Below are 24,236 nucleotides of genomic sequence, written 5' to 3'. Positions count from 1 at the left end.
ATTAAAGTACAATAAATTATCTTAATTACTCTAATATAACAATTAGTCTGCTTAGCAAAGAGTCATTATAGACTCAACATTAATATTGTTTTCTTCTTATTCCTAAAACAATTAGGATGAAAAGCTTCAGGACAAGGCAGAAAGGTAACTAAATTGTGAACTGTTCTCCATCCAATTCATAAACATTTTACTTCTTCTTTATACTAGCATTTCTAAATTTCCCCAAAATACACTACGTAGACAACATACTCAGTAAGGAATAACTAGCTATAGCAATGCTGAATTAAGCTCATATTTAATATGAAAGCATCTGCTTCTCTGGGATAAAACAATGTCAACAATAAAACAATTCTCATTTTATTTATTATTTAATTTAATTTTTTTTGAGACAGTGTCTTGCTCTGTCATTCAGACTGGGATGAAGTGGCATAATCATGGCTCACTGTAGCCTCTCCCAGGCTTAGATGATTCTCCCACCGCAGCCTCCCAAGTAGCTAGAACTACACACCTGCGCCACCATGCTCAGAGAATATTTTGTATTTTTTTTAGAGACGGGGTTTCGCTATGTTACCCCGGCTGGTCTTGAACTCCTAGGCTCATGTGATCAGCTAGCTTTGGCCTCCCAAAGTGCTGGGATTACAGGTGTGAGTCATCGCACGAGGCCAAGAAAACAATTGTCAATACATAGAATTTCAAATTTCACATTCAAAGCAGCTATTTTTATTTGAGATTTACAATCTAAACATTCAACCCACAAGCATTATAGATTCTCATTGCAAAACATATTTGAACTTTATCAAAATGTTTGCTAATCGATAATAAAACTAAAAATTGTTCATCTGCACTTAAAATATTAATATATAAAGTTATGTATGTAACATAAAATATTCTATCATAATTATAATATCAAAACTGAGGTTACTTTATTAAATATATTGTTTATTTGTACCCTTAGTTTGGTAGCTTATTTATATAAATATAAAGTGTAATTGAGTGTATATGTTTTTCCTAACCATTAGAACAATCATTGTTTTAAACTTTTTCTTAATGAATGTATTTTATAATGAACATGCGTTAAAGTTATTTAATACACTACTCTATATGTGTGCTCTATATTCTTGGCTTTGATAATAATTTCCATTTTAACTCTTTTAGCACAATGAGAATTTACATTGCTGTTTTTTGTACTCTTATATTTTGTCAATATTTATGTCAAACTTGTGTGATATATATAACTCTGTGTGTGTGTGTGTGTGTGTGTGTGTCGTTTCTATGTGATTTGGTATTACCAGCCATTTATCTTCAGACTATCTTTTCTTATGTTTGACATTGTATCAAGGGCATGGCCTTGGGAAAATAGAGGCAGTGGATCCAACTGAAGTAAATTTACTTACACTTCTCTATAAGTACATATATTCCTCTTTTCCCAGAGAAGATTAAACTGTATTCCAAGGTATTAAGATAATGTCCTTCTCTAGATGGGGAGAATAAGCAAGCTCATGGTCAGTCTCCATATAAAATGAGGGTTTCTTACCCTCAGGGTTCACCTCTTGTAACGAACCCCACTATATGACACAAACATCTCATTGTCTTCAGTGTGTCGCCATGGGAGAATTAGAGCATAAGGAATTGATACAAGACTTTCTGTGGCTTGGCTTTTGCTGTTGCCCTTTTTTCTCTGACTCCAAGGCCTTTTGTTGTCTGCCAGGATCTATGAAATTTTGAAAAGCTAACTGACTTGCAAGCTTAAAATTATGGCAAAACCCCAGACTTTTCATAACTCCTAATTTGGCATTTTAATATTAATTTATGTGATTGGTTATTCACCTCTGATATTTTTATCTTCTGCCATTTGGTAGACCACGTTTTCCTCAATCATTCCTTGTCATGTTATCTACTATTAAGGATTGTTATGATGCTTTTTTTAAAAAAAGTATTTGTTTCAAGTACCCAGACAAGGATCACAAATTCTACTTGTATTAATACCTACCATTATTGACTCCAACTAAAGTATCAAAACAAATACACCAACAAAACAGACACACTTATACCAACAGAATTTCCCTTCTTAGGGCTCAGCTTTTAGCAAAAATTCCTCCTTTTTGAACAGTATTGATTTGTGTGTTGGAAGACCTTTGGTTTTCATCCAAGGGTTATTTTTACAGTGTTTATTTATTTCTTCAAGTACAGCAGACTAACGGATATAATAGTGGGGCTTCCAACCAGGATTATCAACTCTCGCTTTCCATTGACTCTTATTTCTCTCTTAGCTATCTGTAATTCATGGGGAATGACCACTCAGGTCTTGTGTTATGTGTCTGGTAACAGTTGGAAACCTTTCTCTTTTTCAGTGGCCTCTCCCTATTGACATCTCACCACTGATTTTTCCATCCCTCATTCCCTGCTCTAACTCTTACGTAGCAGACGGTATAAATTGGATAAGCATGTATTTGCTGAGTGACCATGAGGAAAGCTGTCACTTGGCTTACTTATTTTTCATTACTAATATTTTGCCTTTAACGATTCGACAAGACAATGCTTGATGAGACTAACAAGACCTGAACTTTTTATGCTTTCCAGTATAAAGTAATCAACATTTTATACCTGCCATTATGGAAGACTTTTGCAATAAAAGCAGTTTTCTATTTTTAAATTTTTAAAATTAGACTAATGATTCTCAGTCTCTTCTTTTCAGATTTGCCTTCTTCTCTTCCTCTCTGCCCCTTTTTTCATTCCTCCCTCCCCTCCCCTCCCCCTTCCCCTTCCCCTTCCCTTCCCTTTCCTTCCTTCTTTCCTTTTTTTCCCTTTCCTAAAATTGTATATTATAGTTACATAATTTTAGCTATCCTTATCTCAGCAAAGTGTTTTGGTAATTTCATAGTTGTTTTTGGCATAAACAAAAGAAAGGTTTTCTTTGTTTGGTCATAAATAATATGCCAGGGTGGTGTGTCAACATTAGAAAGATGAGGAGCAAATGTGAATTTTAAAATCTTCCCTGGGTAAACGTATTATTGCTTTCTATAACCAAACCTCCTACATTTAAGTTTCAAGTCTAAGGCCACATGAATGAAGCTCCATTTTAGAGCCATAAAGAGACAGAGAAAATCTACAAACTTAAGCAGCATATTTTAAACTAATATATTCTCTAATTGAGAGCAATTCTCTTTCTCAGGATGACTGTTATTAGGAAAGTTTGTTTGATGTTTGTTTTCCTATTTATCTTATTCCCTTCTCAAGCCACCTAGTTATGTGAATTATTTTTTAAAACATTTTATTTTTTTAGTGTTTTAGCTACTCATTGTAGTGGTCAACTAGAAAAAAAATCCATAATTAACCTGTAAGAATATTATCAAAAAAGAAAAAAAGGTTTTATTTTATTTTATTTTACTTTAAGTTCTGGGATACATGGGCAGAACGTACAGGTTTGTTACATAGGTATACCTATCAATCTGTCTTGTAGATTTTAAGCCCCGCATGCATTAGGCATTTGTCCTAATGCCCTCTTTCCCGCTGTCCCCAACCCCTGACAGGCCCTGGTGTGTGATGCTCCCCTCCCTGTGTCCATATGTTCTCACTGTTCAACTCCCACTTATGAGTGAGAACGTGCGGTGTTTGGTTTTGTGTTCCTGTGTTCGTTTGATGAGAATGATGGTTTCCATCTTCATCCACGTCCCTGCAAAGGACATGAACTCATTCTTTTTTTATGGCTGCATTGTATTCCATGGTGTGTATGTGCCACATTTTTTTCTTTTTTTTTTTTTTGACGGAGTCTTGCTCTGTTGCCCAGGCTGGAGTACAGTGGTGCGGTCTCGACTCACTGCAAGCTCTGCCTCCTGGGTTCATGCCATTCCCCTGCCTCAGCCTCCCGAGTAGCTGGGACTACAGGCGCCCACAACCACTCCCGGCTAATTTTTTGTATTTTTAGTAGAGATGGGGTTTCACCGTGTTAGCCAGGATGGTCTCGATCTCCTGACCTGGTGATCCGCCCGCCTCGGCCTCCCAAAGTGCTAGGATTATAGGTGTGAACCACTGCGCCTGGCGCAACATTTTCTTTGTCCAGTCTGTCATTGACAGACATTTGGGTTGGTTCCAAGTCTTTGCCATTGTAAATAGTGCTGCAATAAACATACGTGTGCATGTGTCTTTATAGTAGAATGATTTATAATCCCTTGGATATATATCCAGTAATTAGATGGCTGGGTCAAATGGTATTTCAGATTCTAGATCCTCGAGGAATCGCCACACTGTCTTCCACAATGGTTGAACTAATTTACACTCCCACCAACAGTGTAAAAGGATTCCTGTTTCTGCACAGCCTTTCCAGCATCTGTTGAAAAACCTAGTTTTAATATTACAAGAATATATTGAAAGTACGCTAAGGTAGTAGAACTACATTAAAATATAATTTTAAAAGTGTTTATATATAAGTACAATATGAGCAGCCAATCTTTCTTTTTCTAAAAAAAAAAAAACATACTTTGTTGAGATAGTATGTTCTGAATGAAAATAATTTTTTAAATAAGAATTGGAAGATAAAAAATATATATATAATATTTAGTGTTCACTTAAAACTTTTTGAGCTAAATTATCATTTTTTTAATTTTTTAAATGACATCTATCTAAATTCTTTGAAGTGAAAACTTGTTTAAAATTAGTTTTCTTTGTTGTTGTTGTTGTCGTTGTTCTTTTTTTGAGATGGAGTCTTGCTCCATCTCCCAAGCTGGAGTGCAGTGGCGTGACCTTGGCTCACTGTAACCTCTGCCTACCAGGTTCAAGCCATTCTCTTGTCTCAGCCTTCCAAGTAGCTGGGATTACAGGCATATACCTGTAATATTTAATATTTAATAATATTTAAAATTTTTGTATTTTTAGTAGAGGTGGGTTTTCACCATGTTGGCCAGGCTGATCTCGAACTCCTGACCTCACGTGATCTGCCCATTGACACTTAAAGAATTGTATCCAAAAGCATTCAAGCATTTTTTCGATGCTTCTCCTAACACTGTCTTGTAACACTAGAACTAATAAAATCTTTCTTAGTTTTCTCTCCCATAATTTCTGTTTATGAACTGCCTTCTCTCAGCCTATTCAGCCTTACTCTTTGTTAGCTTAATATCCAAGGGAGGTACTGTTTCCAATGTCTGTGTCTGTTTTTCCCCTTGGTGAAAGCTCTCTTCTACTTGCAGCCCACTAAACTGGCTTTGCTGGTGCTTTTCCATGACTCGTTCTTTTCAGTTATTAAGAACTGTTGTCTAAATCTTTTTTTGTTGTCGATGTTGTTAAATTTGGTTGTTGATGATGATAATTTGAAGTTGTTACAGTTTTAAGTTGTAGTATTCAATATAAAGCAAATGTTTTGGATCATTCTAAAGTGTCTGACTATAAATATCAATTTGTAACTCTTCATACATTCCACATTTATCAAACATATGTAAACAACTTAATAAATCTGCATGCATTTTAATAGCTTTTGAATTATGATTGGCATATTTCCTTTAAGTTGTATGCTGCTTCCTAAGATTTTAACTAAAATGCAATTGTTTATGACATAGTTTTTCTAAACCAGGACTGATTTTTTTAAACACAACATTTTAAATTGGTCTAATATTAAATAATATATTTGAAAAATAGGAAAATTAATTTCTTCCAAGATAAAAATACTTATTATAAATGTACATATAGAATTTATTAAGCAAAAAAGTATCTGTTTTATATATGTTAAAAACACTAACAAAGAGTTCATCATAAAAGTAATAGTTGAAATATTAAAGTTTAATAATGTGAGTTTGGTGATACCATCATTCTACATATAATAATTTAAAAATATTTTATCCATTTATTTAAGAATATTGGCTATGATAGCTAATATTTATTGAGTAATTAGGGTCAGAAGTTATTTTAAATGCTTTTATATATTTCCAAAACTTATAAAGTTTTATGAGATGAAAAATATGTATTTATCTTACAAATGAGGAAATTGTGATTTATTTTCTCATCTAGGTTCACCTTGAAAGACATATGTACTCTTAACTGCTACATTACACTGATCCTATACTTTAATTAAATAGAAAATAGGATACTCCAAATCAGGTAAGGTTCAAAGCTAGATAGAGTGCTAGAAGTAATCTAGCACTGTTAATTAAAGCACACACTTAAAGGATGTGGTAAATAAGTAGTACTGAGCAGCAATCACTTCTCTTATATACCAACTGTTGATAATGTTTTGCACAGTTTCCTATAATGGCTAAAAAATAAATCATAAATCATGTCTAGAGTCAAAACAAGCATTGGTAGAGGGGAAGCAGAACAAGATGGCTGAAGAGAACTCTTTAGCAGTTGTCACCCTACATGGACACCGAATTGAACAACTATCCACACAACCAAGTACCTTCATAAGAGCCAAAAATCAGATGAGCAATCACAGTACCTGATTTTAACGTTATTTCAAGGAAACAGTCAGTGAAGAGGATAGAAAAGATAGTCATTCATTGCCTACACCACTTCTCCCCCATCCATCCCAGCAGCATGCGGACCGAGAATATGTGTGCTTGGGGGAAGGAGAGTGGAGAGCGAGGTGACTGTAGGGCTTTCCGTTGGAACTCAGTGCTGCCTGTCATAGGGGAACACAATTAGGGCATCATTCTTCCAGTTGTTCACGGAAGCAGCATTTTAACTAGCCCTGGCTAGAAGGGAATCCTCCACCCCAACAGTAGGTATCTAAATTCTGGCTAGCTCCACCACTGGCAACTAAAGAACCCTAGGGTTCTGAATACATTTGAAAGAAACTCAGGGCACAAGAACTGCAGTCCTTGGGCAAGACCTAGTGCTCTGCTGGGCTCAGACCCAGAGAATTAGAGTGCGTACAGCTCAGGAAGACACTGCTTGGGCGACCAAGGGAGTGCTTGAGTCACCCCTCCCCTAACTCCAGGCAGTGCAGCTCTGAGGGACTTCTGCTTGTGGAAAGAAGAAGGAAGAGTAAAGAGGACTTTGTCTTGAAACCTGGGTACCAGCTCAGCCACAGTAAAATAAAGCATCAGATTGCCAAAACCCCTGATTCCAGGCCCTAGCTCCTGGGCGTTTCTAGACCTACTTTGGGCCAGAAGTTCCCTTCTGTGCTTGGGAGAGAAGAACCCAGTCCCAGCATGATTTACCACTTACTGACAAAAGAGCCCATGGGCCTTGAATAAACATCAGTAGTAGCCAGGCTGTAGTTACCATGAGCCTTGGGCAAGACCCAGTACTGCACCAGCTTCAGGTGTGACCCATCACAGTCCAGATGTGGTGGCCATGGAAGTGCTTGCACCATCTCTCCTCCAACTCCAGGCAACTCAGAGACACAGAGAGATAGGCCTCATTTGTTTTGGGAAAGTGAGGGAAGAGAAAGAGAGACTCTGTGTGGTAATTCAAGGAATTCTGTGTCTTACTCAAACCCACCAAGGCAGTGGGAATCTGCAAGAGTTGTAGCATCACTAGGATTGGGGATCCACTATTGTAGAGATGTCTGCAGGACCAAAGACTTAGATCACAACACTTTGAATATGGTGGAATGTCTTCTCAAGAAGAAGGACAGGTACAAATAGTCCAAGACTGCAAAGATTAGAATAAATACTTAACTCTTCAATGCCCAAACATCAACAAACATCAACAAGCACCAAGAACATCCAGAAAATCATGACCTCACCAAATAAACTAAATAAGGCACCAGTAACCAATCGCACAGTGACAGAGATATGTGACCTTTCAGACAGATAATTAAAAATAGCTGTTCTGAGAAAACTCTACAAGCTTCAATAAAACACAGAGAAGGAATTCAGAATTCTATTAGAGAAATTTAGCAAAGAGACTGAAATAATAATTTAAAAAATCAAGCAGATATTATAGCACTGAAACATTCAATTGACAAACTGAAAAATGCGTCAGAGTATCTCAGCAGCAGAACTGATCAAGCAGAAGAAAGAATTGGTGAACTTGAAGACAGGCTATTTGAAAATAGCCAGTAGAAGAGAAGAAAGGAAAAAGATTAAAAAGAAGAAACATGCTTATAAGATACAGAAAATAGCCTCAAGGGGACAAATCTAACATTTATTGACCTTAAAGAGGAGGTAGAGAGATTAGGGTAGAAAGTTTATTCAAAGAATTAATAACAAAGAACTTCTCCAATCTAGAGAAAGAATTAATATTCAGTACAAGAAGGTCATAAAATACAAAGCAGATTTAACCCAAACAAGACTACCTCAGGGAATTTAATAACCAAACCCCCAAAGGCCAAGGATAAAGAAAGGATCTTCAAAGCAGCAAGAGAAAAGGAATAAATAACATATAAAGCAGCTCTAATACATCTGGAAGCAGACTTTTCACTGGAAACCTTACAGACCAGGAGAGAGTGGCATGACATATTTAAAGTGCTGAAGTAAAAATAATAATAAAACATTATCAAAAATATAGTATTTCTAAGATAAAAAAATTCTTTTAACTTATTTCTGATTTTTGAAAGTGCATCAGTGGGATTCAGTTAATTAGTATGTGTTCATTTTATTTTGAATTCAAGGCCTCAGGAAGAAAGTAAACATCAAACCATGTCAATGTAAATTTCCTTGTTTGAAAGCTGTTCATCTTTCATAAGGGTTTGCAGACACTGAATTCTTCTGGGACTTTAAACAAGTAGGAACAACAGGAGAAATGTTAGACATTGGAAGAGAAGCTAGCTGTGGTCTCTGAGTACGCTAGGTAACTCTACCTAGTGTACTATTTTGGTTAGACTTGGCCCTGTTCAAGAGCAAATCATGGAGATGAGATTAGTTCTGTGCATTTGTCCTTCTTAGAATATAACCACCATATAAATACTCTCAACATTTGCTTCCTGTATGTTAGCAAAGATTTTTTTTTTATTTTCTGAATATTGTCCTCAATATGGTAGAACAGACTTGTTCAAAGCAAAGTTTTGATGAAATGTTTTCTCAGGAAAATCTGTTTCTGCTGCTAAGAAACTGCCACCTACAACCATCTGTGGTTTTCCGTTTCTTGCCAAACTTTTTCTGTTGTCTTTATGTAGATACTGTCTTTGTCTCTTTTGTGGTATCCAAACATGGCAAGCACTTCTATCAGTTGCATTCTTTTGCTAAAAGTGTTTTACTCCCCTACTAAATATTATAGTCTATGTTCATACACATATACACACGTATTACATATTTTAATATATTGAACACAAAATCACTTTAGCCAACATATTCAAATATTTAATAGAAGCACACCACTGTCTTAAAGACTCTTATCCCCAATTGGCAGTAGTGTTTTATATAAGGATTATTAATTATAAAATCAAAAGCATGAAAAGATAGAAGAACTTCAGAGTATGTCCACATAGAGTTCTTTTTTATTTTTTCAGTTGGAGTTTCACTCTGTCAGTCACGTTGGAGTTTCACTCTGTCAGTCACGTTGGAGTACAGAAGATCAGAACACACAATAACCTCAAACTTCTGAGCTCAAGCAATACTCTTGCCTCAGCCTCTCTAGTGGCTAGGACTGTAAGCATGCACTATCATGCCTGACTAATTTATTTTATTTTATTTTGTGGAGACAAGGTCTCACTATGTTATCCAGGGTCATCTCAAACTCCTGCCCTCAAGCAGTCCTCCTCCTTTGGCCTCCCAAAGTATAGTTCTAATGGAATAAAATACATTACATGGCAAATAAGAAATACTAGAAATAATAATTATTCACAAGTTTCCAGAATTGAAGAAAGATATGTGTTGTTGAGTAAAAACAACAACAGAGAAAAAAGGATGATTTCCAAGCAGATAAATAAAAATACCTTCTCAGCTTGATACAGTGTAGTGAAAACCTAGTACATCTAGAAATAGTGACAAAAGTTTCTACTTTAGGCTATTACAGGGTACTTCACATCAAAAAAAAATTTTACTTAGAACACCTTAAAAGTTAGATAACAATGATGATTTACCAAAAAAAAAAAAAAATCTTCTGTGAGCTATTAGAAAACAATCAGGTTAGACAGAACTTGAGAAGCTTAGTGATGAAGAACATTTAGTTAAAAGTTTAGTTTCTGCTGATTTTTTTAAAGGTTTCTCTGATTAGTAGTGTAAGCTACAATGACTAAATAGAAAATGGCAGTCCAGAATTTTGGGCAATTACAATGGCCTGGGGAAAGACTAACTGAAGTTTATAACTACCACAATATAGAGGGATTTGAGATCCAAAATCTTTAAAAATAATAAAAGCCATGAAACCAGAAATTCAAGAACGTCAATATTATCTAGCTAGAATAAATACAAAGAAAATTAGTCATAGGCAAATCATAGTAACATATTGATATTTAAAGACAGAGGGAAAATCTTAAAATCACCTACAGAGTTTATTTTATTGTGTAGGATATATAAAACTCAAAATAGTAATATTCTTACTATAATAAGAAGAAAAATATGGATAAATTAAATTACATACATTTTTATTGAGCCCACCAAAGTTTCAAAGCAACCAAGCAGGCTCAATTCTAAGGAATGTCAGGTCTCTCTGCAGGAGATAGGATCCAAGCAATTATTTACCTATGGCCAGGCATAGAAAAAAGTATTCCATAAAAGTGGGCACAAAGATATGAGCTAAAATTGTTATCATTTGCTAAAGGTCAGTTGTGGGCTAACATAAGCATATAAAAGCCCTTGGAACCATAGGCATCAAGTTATCCATCTTCTCTGTGAACCTCTATAAGTGATCACAAAAAGGATTGGATACATACTGAAGAAGATTTACTATATGATACATTCATAACGAATGAAATCAACATCTGGAGGCTCACACAGACCCTTTTCCATTGAGCCAGTAGGAGAAAGGGAGAAATGATGTCACTGCAGGGCAAAAAAGGTAGAGCAATTATAGCTGGAAGAAGAATAAACGAAAATAAACTTGTACTCATTAAGGTATGGTAAGAAAAAATGTGAGTGGAGATTTTATGCCAGTATCATTAGAAGTCTCCTGCCACTGGGGGGAAATCAGAAAATGCTTTCTTCTATAAGGCCTACCAAAGATACAAAACCAGATTTTACCTGCCATGGGGAAAAAAGGCAAGATCACTGAGAATGCCCCTCTCTTAAGATCTGATTAGAGGATTGGACCAGGAGTACAGAGAACTGTCCCTGCTCCTCATCAATAGCCTAGAAAGTGCCAAGTAACTGCAAAACCAGGCCAACACTGGAGGAGGAACAAGAGTGTATAACACAATTTTCTCTGTGACGTAGGCACAACAAACTTATATTGAGTAAAAACAATCAAGATACTCAGACCTTGAACCTGGCTCAGAGATGTCTCTGATGTTGACATTACTGATTTTACCAAAATGGGATGGAATATGACTATGACTAATCCAGTAAACTAAATGCCGTAACAGAAAAGGTAGGAAATATAAATTGCCAGAATTTAATAATTTAACACAAGAAATATAAACTATAAGAAAGACTGAAATGGAATTTGTAGGAAAATAAATAAAAACGGGAATGAAAATAGTGCCTTAGAAAAGCTCATCAGTAGACTTAATTATCTTTTATAGAACACTACACAATTGTCTTCAAACTCTGTAAAACATTTTGAAGAGACTTATTCTGAGGCAAATATGAATGACCATGGCCCATGACACAGCCCTCAGGAGATCCTGAGAACATGTTTCTGAGGTGGTTAGAGCACAGCCTGGTTTTATACAACTTCGGGAGACATGAGACATCAATCAAATGAATTTAGTTGTACATTGGTTTGCTTCAGAAAGGCAAGGCAACTGGAAGTGGGGGTTCCAGGCTATAGGTAAATTTTAAAATTTTCTAGTTGACAATGGGTTGAGTTTGTCTAAGGGCATGGGATCAATAGAAAAGATATGTTTGGGTTAAGATAAAGGATTGTGGAGACCAAAGTTATATTGTTCACAGGAAGCTTTTAGTGAGCAGGCTTCAGAGAGAAGAGGTTGTAAAATGTTTTCTTATTAGACTTAAAAGCATGCCTGACTCTTAGCTGATCTTCTCCTGGATCTGGAAAGAAAGAAAAACATAAAAAGGAAAAGGGGATTCTCTACAGAATGTAGATTTTTTCCAATAAGAGACAAGGAAATATATTTGGAGTCAAGAGTATTTTGATTTTTTTTTCTTATTTGTTATGTGATGTTATGGCAGAACCAGGTTGGAAAGGAGGCCACTTTATAGAGGGTTAAAGCCCCTCTGATGAGACTTTATGGTTTGTAGGGCACGACTCCCCAGACCCCTTAGACAGGAATGTGGGCAAGGTAAGAAAAAAAAAGTCAGAGGTTGATCCTCACAATGATAGCAGAATACACATTCTTTTCAAGTGTGCATGCTTCACCAAGGTAGATTATATTTTACAACATAAACACAAGCCAAAAAAATTAAAGGCTTGAAATTATACAAAGAACGTTCTTTGACCACATAGAATTCAACTAGAAAACACTAAAAAGATACCTCAATAATCTTAATTAGTTGAAAATTAATCACCATACTTATAAATATCTCATGGATTAAATAAAAAGTTATAAGAGAAATGGAAATGTATATTCAATTAAATGATAATAAAAAATAAAATTGGCAAGATATGTGTAAAGAACTAATAGATGCAGAAAAAGTACTTGCAACGTTAAGCATTCATTCAAGATCTTTAAAAGGGCAAAGATAATTCAGAATCGAATAGAACTTCTTTAACACAATAATAGGCATTTACAAACAAATAAAGCATGTCTACAGATAACATTATACTTAATGGTGAAAGACCGATTCTTTTCTCCTACAATTAGGAGCAAACCCAGAATATCTGCTCTCAATTCTTGTAATCAAATAACTCTAGATCCTTATAAGTGCAATAAGTAAGATTTAAAAAAAAAGAAGGAGAAGACATAGAGATTGTGAAAGAACAAATAAAGCTTAAATAGAAACAACATACTTGTTGTCATAAACTTGTTTCATATAGCTGCTTCTTCAGCACCCGTTTTTAAGTCTGGCCTAAGGTATTTGAAATCCAGTTGTTTCTTGCCTCCTTTGACCTAGTTGAAACTTCTCCCTATGTGTTGGTTTGTAATATAGTCTGCTTGCTTCTTATCTTACTAAGACAAATCCCAACATATCCCACAGCTACTGACCACAATAAAACATAATGGTCAATATGAGAGTCATGCAAACAAGCTCTCCCTGTCTTGTTGCATTTTCTAGTGACTAACGGTGTTTTCTTTAAAGTAGCCAATCCGCAATCTCAGCAGGAATGCCTAAGGGATAATACTCATAGACCTTACTTTACCCATAGACTCACAGGTGATCTCTCTTTTGCTCTTTCTCTTTTATTCACTCCCTTCTCATTCCTCACCTGCTGGTTGAGCATCCTGCTGTCTCGAGACTTCTCACTGGCCCTAATGGATGTGTCTCTCTTTTCTTGTGGATCTGTGGGTAATAAAGATGCTTCTGTCACTTTATGTTTTGTTCTGCTGACTCTTCCGAGTCCCACCTGAAAAACATACCCAAACTTAACCCTCCGCCTGTTCAGGGCTTTCTTAGACAGTGGCTATCTTTGTGGGAATAAATAGACACAGGTGAGACAAAAATCACAAAGGCATCTACCAGTATGAAGTTTCCTATGAGAGGGACATCTGGTCACTGGTTGGACACTTAAGCATTAGGAAGTCAACAAGGATAAAGATGTATTCAGTGAAAGACACAAAGTAAACATTCAAGACCAGCTCTTCTGGAGCCCTGTCAGAGCAGGGCTGGAATTTATATTCACTCTGGACAGAGAGACCTCAAGACCAAATTAGAAAGAAACCATAACAATAGAAATTGCAGGCCGGGCGCGTGGCTCACGCCTGTAATCCCAGCACTTTGCGAGGCCGAGGCGGGCGGATCACGAGGTCAGGAGAGGGAGACCATCCTGGCTAACACGGTGAAACCCCATCTCTACTAAAAAAAAATTAGCCAGGCGTGGTGGCGGGCGCCTGTAGTCCCAGCTACTGGGGAGGACGAGGCAGGAGAATGGCATGACCCCGGGAGGCGGAGCTTGCAGTGAGCCGAGATCGCGCCACTGCACTCCAGCCTGGGTGACAGGGTGAGACTCTGTCTCAAAAATACATACATGCATACATACATACATACATACATACATACTTACTTACATACATAGCAATAACCATCTATATGTAGATTTTCTAACAAATCTGCAGCACAAGCAACTAAGTGTAATAGGTTAATTTAGTAAGGTCACATAATATAAGACTACTATACTATACTATACAAAAATTAATTGTATTTCTCAACACTAAAAATGAATAATTGGAATTAAAATTTTGGGAAGTAGCACTGATTAAGCACCTCAAATCATTTATAAGCTAGGTATAATTTTAACAAACATATGCAATATCAGTGTGCTATAAACTAAAAAACCTGATATGAGAGATCAAAGAAGATATAAATTAATGGAACAAAGCACCATGTTCATGTTTTGGAAAACTTACACATTTTAAGATGTCAATTCTCTCCAAATTGATTAACAATTTTAACATACTTCCAATCAAAACTCCAGAAAGAACTTTGTATAAATATTTTGTAGAAACCAAAAAGTTGTTTGTAAAATATGCAAAGAAAACAAAGAAAATAGAATAATCAAAACAATTTTAAAAATGATATTTACAGAACAAAGTTGGAGACTCATATGAATTGATTTCAAGATGTACTCTGAAGCTACAGAATCAAACAATGTGCTGTTGGCAAAAGTAGGATGACAGATCAGTAAAACACAATAGAGCACCCATAAATAAACTCACTCATATATGGTGAATTGATTTTCAAAAAATTTCTAAGGCAATACTATGGGATTTTGTGATGCTCAATAAATTGTGCACATTTGAATTTCTATATGCAAATCATATAAGCAAATATATGTCCAAATATATGCAAATGTATGTGTGTATGTATATCACAACATCTATGTGTCTGTATGTATATGTGTGTGTGTATGTGTGTGTGTATGAGATAAATTTAAAACTTAGAAGACATAAAAATTCTAAAAGAAAACATGTTAAATTTTTGTGTTCTTAGATTAGGCAAAGGTTTCTTTATATCACACAAAAAGCACAGAAAACGTTCATAAATTTTTCCTAATCAAAATTAAAATTGTCCATTTTTAAACCTATTAAAAAGTGGGGAAAGATTAAACATACACATCATTAAAGAAGATATAAGCATGATAAATAAAGATATTAAAATATACCCAACCACTAGTCACTAGAAAATGCAAACTAAGGCCTCCAGCTCCATCCGTTTTGCTGCAAAGGACATAATTTTATTCTTTTGAATGACTGCATAGTATCCTTTTGTGTATATGTACCATATTTTCTTTATCCAATCTACCATTGATGAGCACTTGAGTTATAATCATGTCTTTACTGTTATGAGTAACACAGCAATTATCATATGAGTGGTCGAATGATTTATTTTCTTTTGGGTATATCCCCAGTAATGGGATTGCTGGGTTGAATGATAGCTCTGTCTTAAATTCTTCAATAAATCTTCAGATTTTTTTTCCACAGAGGCTGGATTAATTTACTTTTCCACCAACACTGTGTAAACATTCCTTTTTCTCTGTAGTCTCGTCAGCATCTATTGTTTTTCGGCTTTTGATAGTAGCCATCCTGACTGGTGTGAGATGGTATCTCATTGTGGTTTTGATTTGTATTCATCTGATGACTAGTGATGCTGAGCATTTTATCATGTTTGCTGGCCATTCATATGTCTTTTTTTGAGATGTGTCTGATCATGTCCTTTGCCCAGTTTTCATGGGTTTGTTTTTTGCTTGTTGATTTGTTTAAGCTTCCTATACATTCTGGATGTTGGGCCTTTCTTGGATGCATAACTTCTCTTATTCTGTAGTTTTCAGGAACAGAAAACATAATACCTTATGTTCTCTTTTATAAGTGGGAGCTAAACATTGCTCACACATGGATATAAATTTGGGAGCAATAGACACTGTAGGCTACTAGAGAGTGGAGGGAGGGGGCGTGTGTTTAAAAACTACCTATTGTGTACTATGCTCACTACCAGGGTAATGAGATCCACACTCCAAACCTCAATACCACACAATATTCTCATGTAACATATCTGCACATGTATCCTCTTTATCTAAAATAAAAGTTGAAATTTAAAAATATATATATATTTTAAATGCATATTTTATGAGCTCTACAACAAAATAAATGGGTAATTGTAAAAAAAAATGCAAATTAAAACCGCTGTGATATTACTGAAAACTTTTAGAATGCCTAAATTAAAAGGGAGGGGGCCAAGAAATAAAAGAAAACTAACAAGAAGTCAGTGAGGATGTAGATGGCACTCACATACATACATTTCTGGTGGGAATAAAACTTTTTGAATAGTCACATTTCACAACAGTTTGCCAATTTCTTATGGGCCTACGCTTACCATATGACTCAGCAATTCCATTTCTAAATATTTATCAACATATTTTAAAATGCATGTTCACACTCAAAACCTGTATGTAAATATTTGTAGTGGCCTTTTTATAATTAACAAAATTTGGAAAAATATATATTCTTTAACTGGTAAATAAAGAAAAAGAAATGTTCTTTTTTTTTTTTTTTGAGACGGAGTCTCGCCCTGTTTCCCAGGCTGGAGTGCAGTGGCGCAATCTTGGCTCACTGCCAGCTCCGCTTCCCGGGTTCCCGCCATTCTCCTGCCTCAGCCTCCCGAGTAGCTGGGACCACAGGCGCCCGCCACCACGCCAGGCTAATTTTTTGTATTTTTAGTACAGACGGGGTTTCACCATGTTAGACAGGATGGTCTCTATCTCCTGACCTCGTGATCCGCCCGCCTTGGCCTCCCAAAGTGCTGGGATTACAGGCGTGAGCCACGGCGCCTGGCCAATAAATAAATGTTCTATAGTGCCAATCCATACAGTGCAATGCTACTAGACAAAAAAAAAAAAAAAAAGAAAGAAAAAGAATTAATAATACATACAACTCTATGAATAATTCTTACATGCATTATCCTGAGTAAAAAATGTCAAATGCAAGCAATTACATTTTATAGTTTTCCTTTTATATTACTTCTTAAGATAATTAACTACATGGAGAGAATGCAGATCATTTATTAACATGAGATGTGAGTTGAGAAGGGTATTGTCTGCAAATGAGCATTTGAGCAATAAAACACATACATCTGTATCACGGTGATGGTTACATAGTTGTATGAGTTTGTTAAAACTCATTAAATGGTACACTAACAAAGTATCAATTTTTTCTAGTATATTTTAAAACTCAATAAAACTAATAAAAGATCAGTTGTATAAAAAAAGTGCAACCAGGTGATAGCACTAGGACTAGAAGGAAAGAAATGAAAACATACTATGTAAATATTTTATACTACATGTGAATTACAAAATATCACATGATGGTAGGCAGTGAAAATTTTAATTTACATTGTATAAACCAGAAAGCAACTACTAAAATAACTCAACAAAGGGTTGCATCGTATAAATCAATGTCTTAGTTTAGTTTGTGTTGCTATAACAGAATTCCTGATACTGGGAAATTTATAAGGAAAGTAAATTTATTTGGCTTATTATTATTGTTATTATTAGGAAGTCCAAAACCATGATGCTGACACCTGACAAGGACCTTCATACAGCATAAGCCCATTGAGGAAACTGAAAGAGCAAGAAAGGGTAAGAGTGACAGAAGGGGCTGAACTTGCTTTTACTTAACAAGCTTTTTCTTGATAATGGACCCCCTTCCTTGATAATGATATTAGTCCATTCCTGAGGGCACAGCTCTTATGACCTTTATTAAGATTCCACCTCCCAACATCACCGCATTGGAGATTAAGATTTTAACACATAAAGTTTTGGGGACACATTCAAACGATAGGAACCAACAAGGTAGATAAAATTAAATTATGATAACTCAATATTTATAGAAAGCCCTGCCCCAAATTAGTAAAAGGTAAAAATGACAGATGGCTTATATAAAAAACAAATATCAAGAAAATATATTTATAGCTAAACATATCAACAATCATGTTAAATGTAAATATCTAAATACTCAACATAAATCTTCAAATTCAATAAAAAGACAATTATACATTGAATACAAGAAAACCATCTTAAATATAAAGACAAATATGTTAAAAATAGATGAAAATATATACATGTATTAAAACATTACATTGTACCCTATAAATATATAAAATTATTATTGTTAATTAAAAGTAAAATAAAACAAAAAAGATATGAAAAATGCTATATCATGCAAACACAAAACTTAAGAAAGTTGGAGCGGCTAAATTAATATTAAAGTCGAAATTCCACACACACAAAAAAACAATTACCAGGAATAAAAAGAAACATCGTATAATGTTAAATGGCTCAATTCTCCAAAAGAAATAATAATTATTAAATTTTTTTCTGCTTTTAATTATTTTTCCATAAGTTATTGGGGTACAGGTGGTATTTGGTTACATAAGTAAGTGTTTAGTGGTGATTTGTGAGATTTTGGTGCACCCATTTTGGTACGCTGGTGCACTCGGTGTATACTGAGCAGTATACACTGCACCATATTTGTAGTCTTTTAGCCCTCACCCCCCTCCCACTCTTCCCCCTAAGTCCCCAAAGTCCGTTGTATCATTCTTATGCCTTTGCATTCTTATAGCTTAGCTCCCATGTATCAGTGAGAATGTATGATGTTTGGTATTCAATTCCTGAGTTACTTCACTCAGAGTAATAGTCTCCAATCTCAGCCAGGTCACTGCAAATGCTGTTAATTCATTCTTTTTTATGGCTGAGTAGTATTTCATCATTCATATATATATATATATTCATCATATATATGCATATATACATATATATTCATCATATATATGCATATATACATATATATTCATCACATATATGCATATGTATATATATATATCACAGTTTCTTTAACCACTCATTGATTGATGGGCATTTGGGTTGGTTTCACAATTTTGCAGTTGTGAATTCTGCTGCTATAAACATGCATGTGCAAGTATCTTTTTCGTATAATGACTTCTTTTCCTTTGGGTAGATATCCCGTAGTGGGATTGCTGGATCAAATGGTAGTTTCACTTTTAGTTCTTTAAGGAATCTCCACACTGTTTTCCACACTGGCCAAACTAGTTTAGATCCCCACCAGCAGTATAGAAGTGTTCCCTGATCACTGCATCCACACCAACATCTACTGTTTCTTGATTTTTGGTTATGGCCATTCTTGCAGGAGTAAGGTGGCATTGCATTGTGGTTTTGATTTGCATTTAGGTAGACTTGCACAAAAAGGACTTCTTTTTCTCAGAGAATATAAACGTTCTTTACCCTGCCATTCTTGATATCAACCTCAGCACATGATTTTACCTATTATCACATGAATGATGACTCAACTTCCTGTCAAAGTAACTACAAGTTTACCACATTTAAAAGCATGTATTTTTCCCTCATTTCCAAATATCTAAGCAAAGATTTTCAAATGTGTATTCTTTCTGTATTTTTAACTTTTCCACTAATGAATCAATCTTAGTATCTAAGCATGCTCATCTCTCTCTGACCTTCAAAAACAATTAGTTTATTTTCCTTCTCCACTTTCCATCCAGCTATTTTCATATTTTTCACCTCTCTTTTACAATAAAACTTCTTGAAAACATACCTGCCATGGCAGAGTTGTCATCTGGTATCCATTCGTTTCTTCTTTAATATAGACCTGAGCCACCAAAAATAAAACACATTCTTGCCAATGGGGTGTGGTGAAAATGGTCTGTGCAACCCCTTGGTAACATCTTTTCATTAAGAAAGCTCTTTCTTCGCTGGTCCCTCCTTCCTTACTTCTGGGTGGAATGTAGGAAAAATGATAGGAGTTTTAATAACTATCATGTACAATGATATTACTTTGGCAACGGAAATAATAGATGGTGGAACAAGATAGAAGACTGAATTTGCACTAGCCTGGCATCCTACCATCTTGGAATATCTCCAATATCATAATCTGGGAGAGAAATAAATATTTCGATTTTGTTTTCTTTAAAAAAAGGAAAAGAAATAATAATCCCAAATATGTAGGCAGCTAACAAGAATTATTAAAAAATATATGGCCAAACTTGATCAAAATTCAAAGAGAAATAGAAAAATCCACAATTATTGTCAGAGATTTTAATTTTTCTCTCATAATAATTTACAGGACAGGTGCACATAAAATCAATAAGAATATGGGAGACTTAATACTATTAACTAGAATGACCTAATTGACATTTATATAAATTTTCCCCCAACAACAGCAGAATACACATTCTTTTGAGTATACATTTAACATTTGCCAGCATGTGTACATTATTCTGAGGCCTAAAACAAGGTTTCATAAATTAAAAATATTCAAGTCATGAAAATATATCCTCTGACTGTATTAGTATTAACATAGAAATCAATTACAAAGATATCTGAAAAACTCTCAAATATTTTGAAATACAATAATATTCATAAGGGAAAAACAAAGGGAAATTATATTTTAATCTGATTAAAAGTAAATATTTCAAACATCAATTGTGAAGCATATTACTAGAGGTATGTCACCAATTATTTCAAATGAGAACTAAAACACAATAGAAAAAAGTCAATAAAGACAAAGTTGATTTTTTGGATAGATCAATATAATTGATTAAGCTGTTAGCAAGACTAATCAAAAAGAAAAAGAAAAGGTAGGGAAAATTGTTATTAAAAGAATATTTAGAGAAATTTAAAAAATAATCTGAAGATATTAAAAGCCACATGTATTATAAATTTGACAATTAAGATGATATAAATTCTTTCAAAGACATAAGATTATAGAGCTCATTAAATAAAAAATAGACAACCTGAATAGCCCTGCTTTTTATTCCATTTATTGAATGTGTAGGTAAAAACCCTCTCATAAAGAAAATCTAGGCCCAGATAGCTTCATTGATACATTCTCTTAAATATTTTAAAATGAAATAATATCAAGTTAACAAAAATACATTCAAAAATTGAAGATAAGAATTTTTACTCATTACATGAGATCAGAATTGTCTGAAAACATGACCAGATAAATTTATTACAAGAAAATTAAAATACAGACCAATTATTTTTTAATAGCATATTGGATTCAATTACATATAAAACAGAGAATATGCCGTTACAAGTGGATTTATCCCAAGGGCATGATGTGGGTTTCACATTAAAAGTTCAGTTACTATAATTTACCAAATTAACAGTCATTAATAAATACATAATTTTATCAACAGATGCATAAAAATCATTTGACAAATCCAACATTGATTTCCTATTTAATTTTAAAAAAACTTTCAACAAACCAGAAATTAAAGGCAAACTCTTCAGTAATGTAAAGGACATCTATGAAAAACCTAAAATCAGAGACAAGGCAATTATGTACCTTCTCACTATATGTATTGAGCATTGTTACAGAAGTTTTAGTCACTGTAATCATGCAAGTAAAACATTTGTCATATAAAGTGGTAAGAAAGATATAAAACTTTTTTATTCATAAACTACATAATCTGTGTAGAAAATTCTACAAAATCTAAATATTCTGTTATTAAAAAATAAGTTTAGCCAAGATGCAATACATACACATTAATTATTTTTATACACTTACAACAAAATATTGTAAATTGAAATCAAACAATACTATTTCCAATGTTATCAAAAATATTAACTACTAAGGATAACTCTCATAAAGATGTTTAAGACTTGTACACTAAAAATTGCAAAAAGAAATTGCTGAAAATTAAGAAGGCTTAAACAAATAGAAAAATATACCATAATCATGGATTGGAGACCCCAAAATTGTTAGGATTTCAAGTATTTATAAACTGAGATACAGATTTAATGCAATCTCAATTTTTTTGCATTAAATTAATTAGCAAATTAAAAAGAGTTAAATAGACAATTTTGATAAAAATTGGAAGACTTTCACCATATGGTCTTAAATTTTATTTTAAAGGTTATCTGGTATCAAGAAAGAATAGAAAGTTCAGAGATTGATCTCTAGAGAGGCAGATAGATAGATAATAGATAAGTATACATATAAATATATAAACACACACCTGATTTTCAACAAATATGCAAAGTACTTTATTGGAGAAAAACTTATCTTTTTGACATATGGTTCTGGAATAAAAATTGCTTAAATAAAACACTAAAGGCATAATCCTTAAAATTTAAAAATGATAAATTGAACTTCAAAAAAACAAGAACTGCTCTATGAAAGACATTATTGAGAGTATAGAAAAACAATCCACAGACTGAGAGAAAGTATTTAAAAATGATATATCTGTTTAAGGTTATATATCCATAAAAGAACTCTAAAATCTCAATTAAAAAATTTAGAATATGGGGATAATTTTGGGTACACACTTCAGCATAAAAGATGTATGAATTGCAGATAATGCCATTAGAAACTGCTCAACATCATGTCATTATGTAATCAATAAAGGCAAAAAAAATTTAACAAAATTTGATATTCATTCATTTTATTTAAAAAATATTATTTGCCAAAGTAAGAAGAGACAAGACTCTTTTTAAATTTGAAAATCTACCAAGCTAGCAGCAAATATCATATTTCAAAATATAGAAACATTTTTATTGAATTAAAAGAAATATTGCCTCATTTTTCCTACTATTTATCAACATATTACTAAAAGTCAATACATAAAGACAGATAACATAAACGAACATCAGCATGGTTGAAAATTAAGAAACAAAATTTTACTTGTTGATCATATAAGCTTCTTTAGACAAACTACGAAAACTAAAGAGTAGCTGGCTATACATCCCTATATAAAACTCAATAGCATTTTCTTGTCCCAGGCAATAACAGTATTAATGATGTAGTATAAACTGTCTCATTTATGATTATTGTAAAATATCTATAATATGCTTGATGACAATTATTTGAAAGCTTTAACCTAATATTACAAATTAACTGAGATAAACAAGTAAAACAATTGACCTGGAGTGAAAACTTAGAAATAGACCCAAACATAAGGGGTTGCCTTAAATTTACATAGAAAAACAATTGACTCTTCTTAATGTCCTTTTTACATATACAAAAGTAAAATAAATTTATTACTTCACTCTTTACATCTTTAATATATTATAGATGGAAATCCACATAAGATATGTAAAGACACACTAAATTAAGAAAAGTGCTTTTAAATTTAACCGTATCAAAATGTAAACTAAGATGTAATATGATGCCATGCATATCATTTACAAGTTACTCACTGATAAAACAAGTTTTTGCAATATAAATTAAAGTTTTGAAAAATAAATTAAAAAATAAGATCCTGAAGGGATAAATAATCAGTATAATGAAAATAAATACTCTTTAGAAAATAGAAGGGGATGAAAAGGCAATTTGCACAAAGAAGTGAATGTCACTAAATAGATTTAAAAATATACATGATTAAAATACTCTACATTATTAGTTACTGACTTGATGAAACAAAACTACATTTGAGTTTTATGCTTATTAAACTAATTAAATTTGAGTGAGTAAAAGAAAAAGTGTTTTTATTTCTTTAAAGAGTAGGAAAAAGATAAAGAACATAAAACCAGAGATCTCAGAGAACTATGATAAAAACAAACAGAGAAAGCTTGCAATAAGGAAACAGAATGTCATGGATCAACAGGAATAATATTTCAGAAATCTGGGACAATATAATGGACACAAGCAATAATATTTTTGCATTACAGTATTTTAAAATAAATATGAAATATATAATCATTGAATTGTCTTTTTTGTTCTCTTAGACTAGTCTAAAAGAAAACTTTGCAATCAAAGAATGATTTTATGGTAAAATTCCAGCAGAAACAAATAGAATAAAGAAAATCCATCTGCCATAATAAGGTTTGCATAAAAATTTCAGTTACAAATTAGAATTGTGAAAAATTATTTTTATGTAAAATACATAAAGTTCTTCACCTTTTACAGAACAAAGACATGATTGTTTCAATTAAGGTTTTTGAGAGGTTCTTTATTTTTGATGCCCATATAGTTTATCATTGTTTAAATTTCCAATTGGGATATTAGTTCTATAATAAATGTATTAATATAAATATGCACAAATTAATAGATAAGTTGGCATTCTTTATTAAGGCATATATCTCCCACTTATCCTAGAAGAGGATTTGCCTATGCT

This window comes from Gorilla gorilla, chromosome 2, assembly GCF_029281585.2.
Source record: "Gorilla gorilla gorilla isolate KB3781 chromosome 2, NHGRI_mGorGor1-v2.1_pri, whole genome shotgun sequence".
Classification (NCBI taxonomy): domain Eukaryota; kingdom Metazoa; phylum Chordata; class Mammalia; order Primates; family Hominidae; genus Gorilla; species Gorilla gorilla.
The sequence above is the reverse complement of the archived record's forward strand: the minus strand, read 5'-3'. Positions refer to the sequence as shown.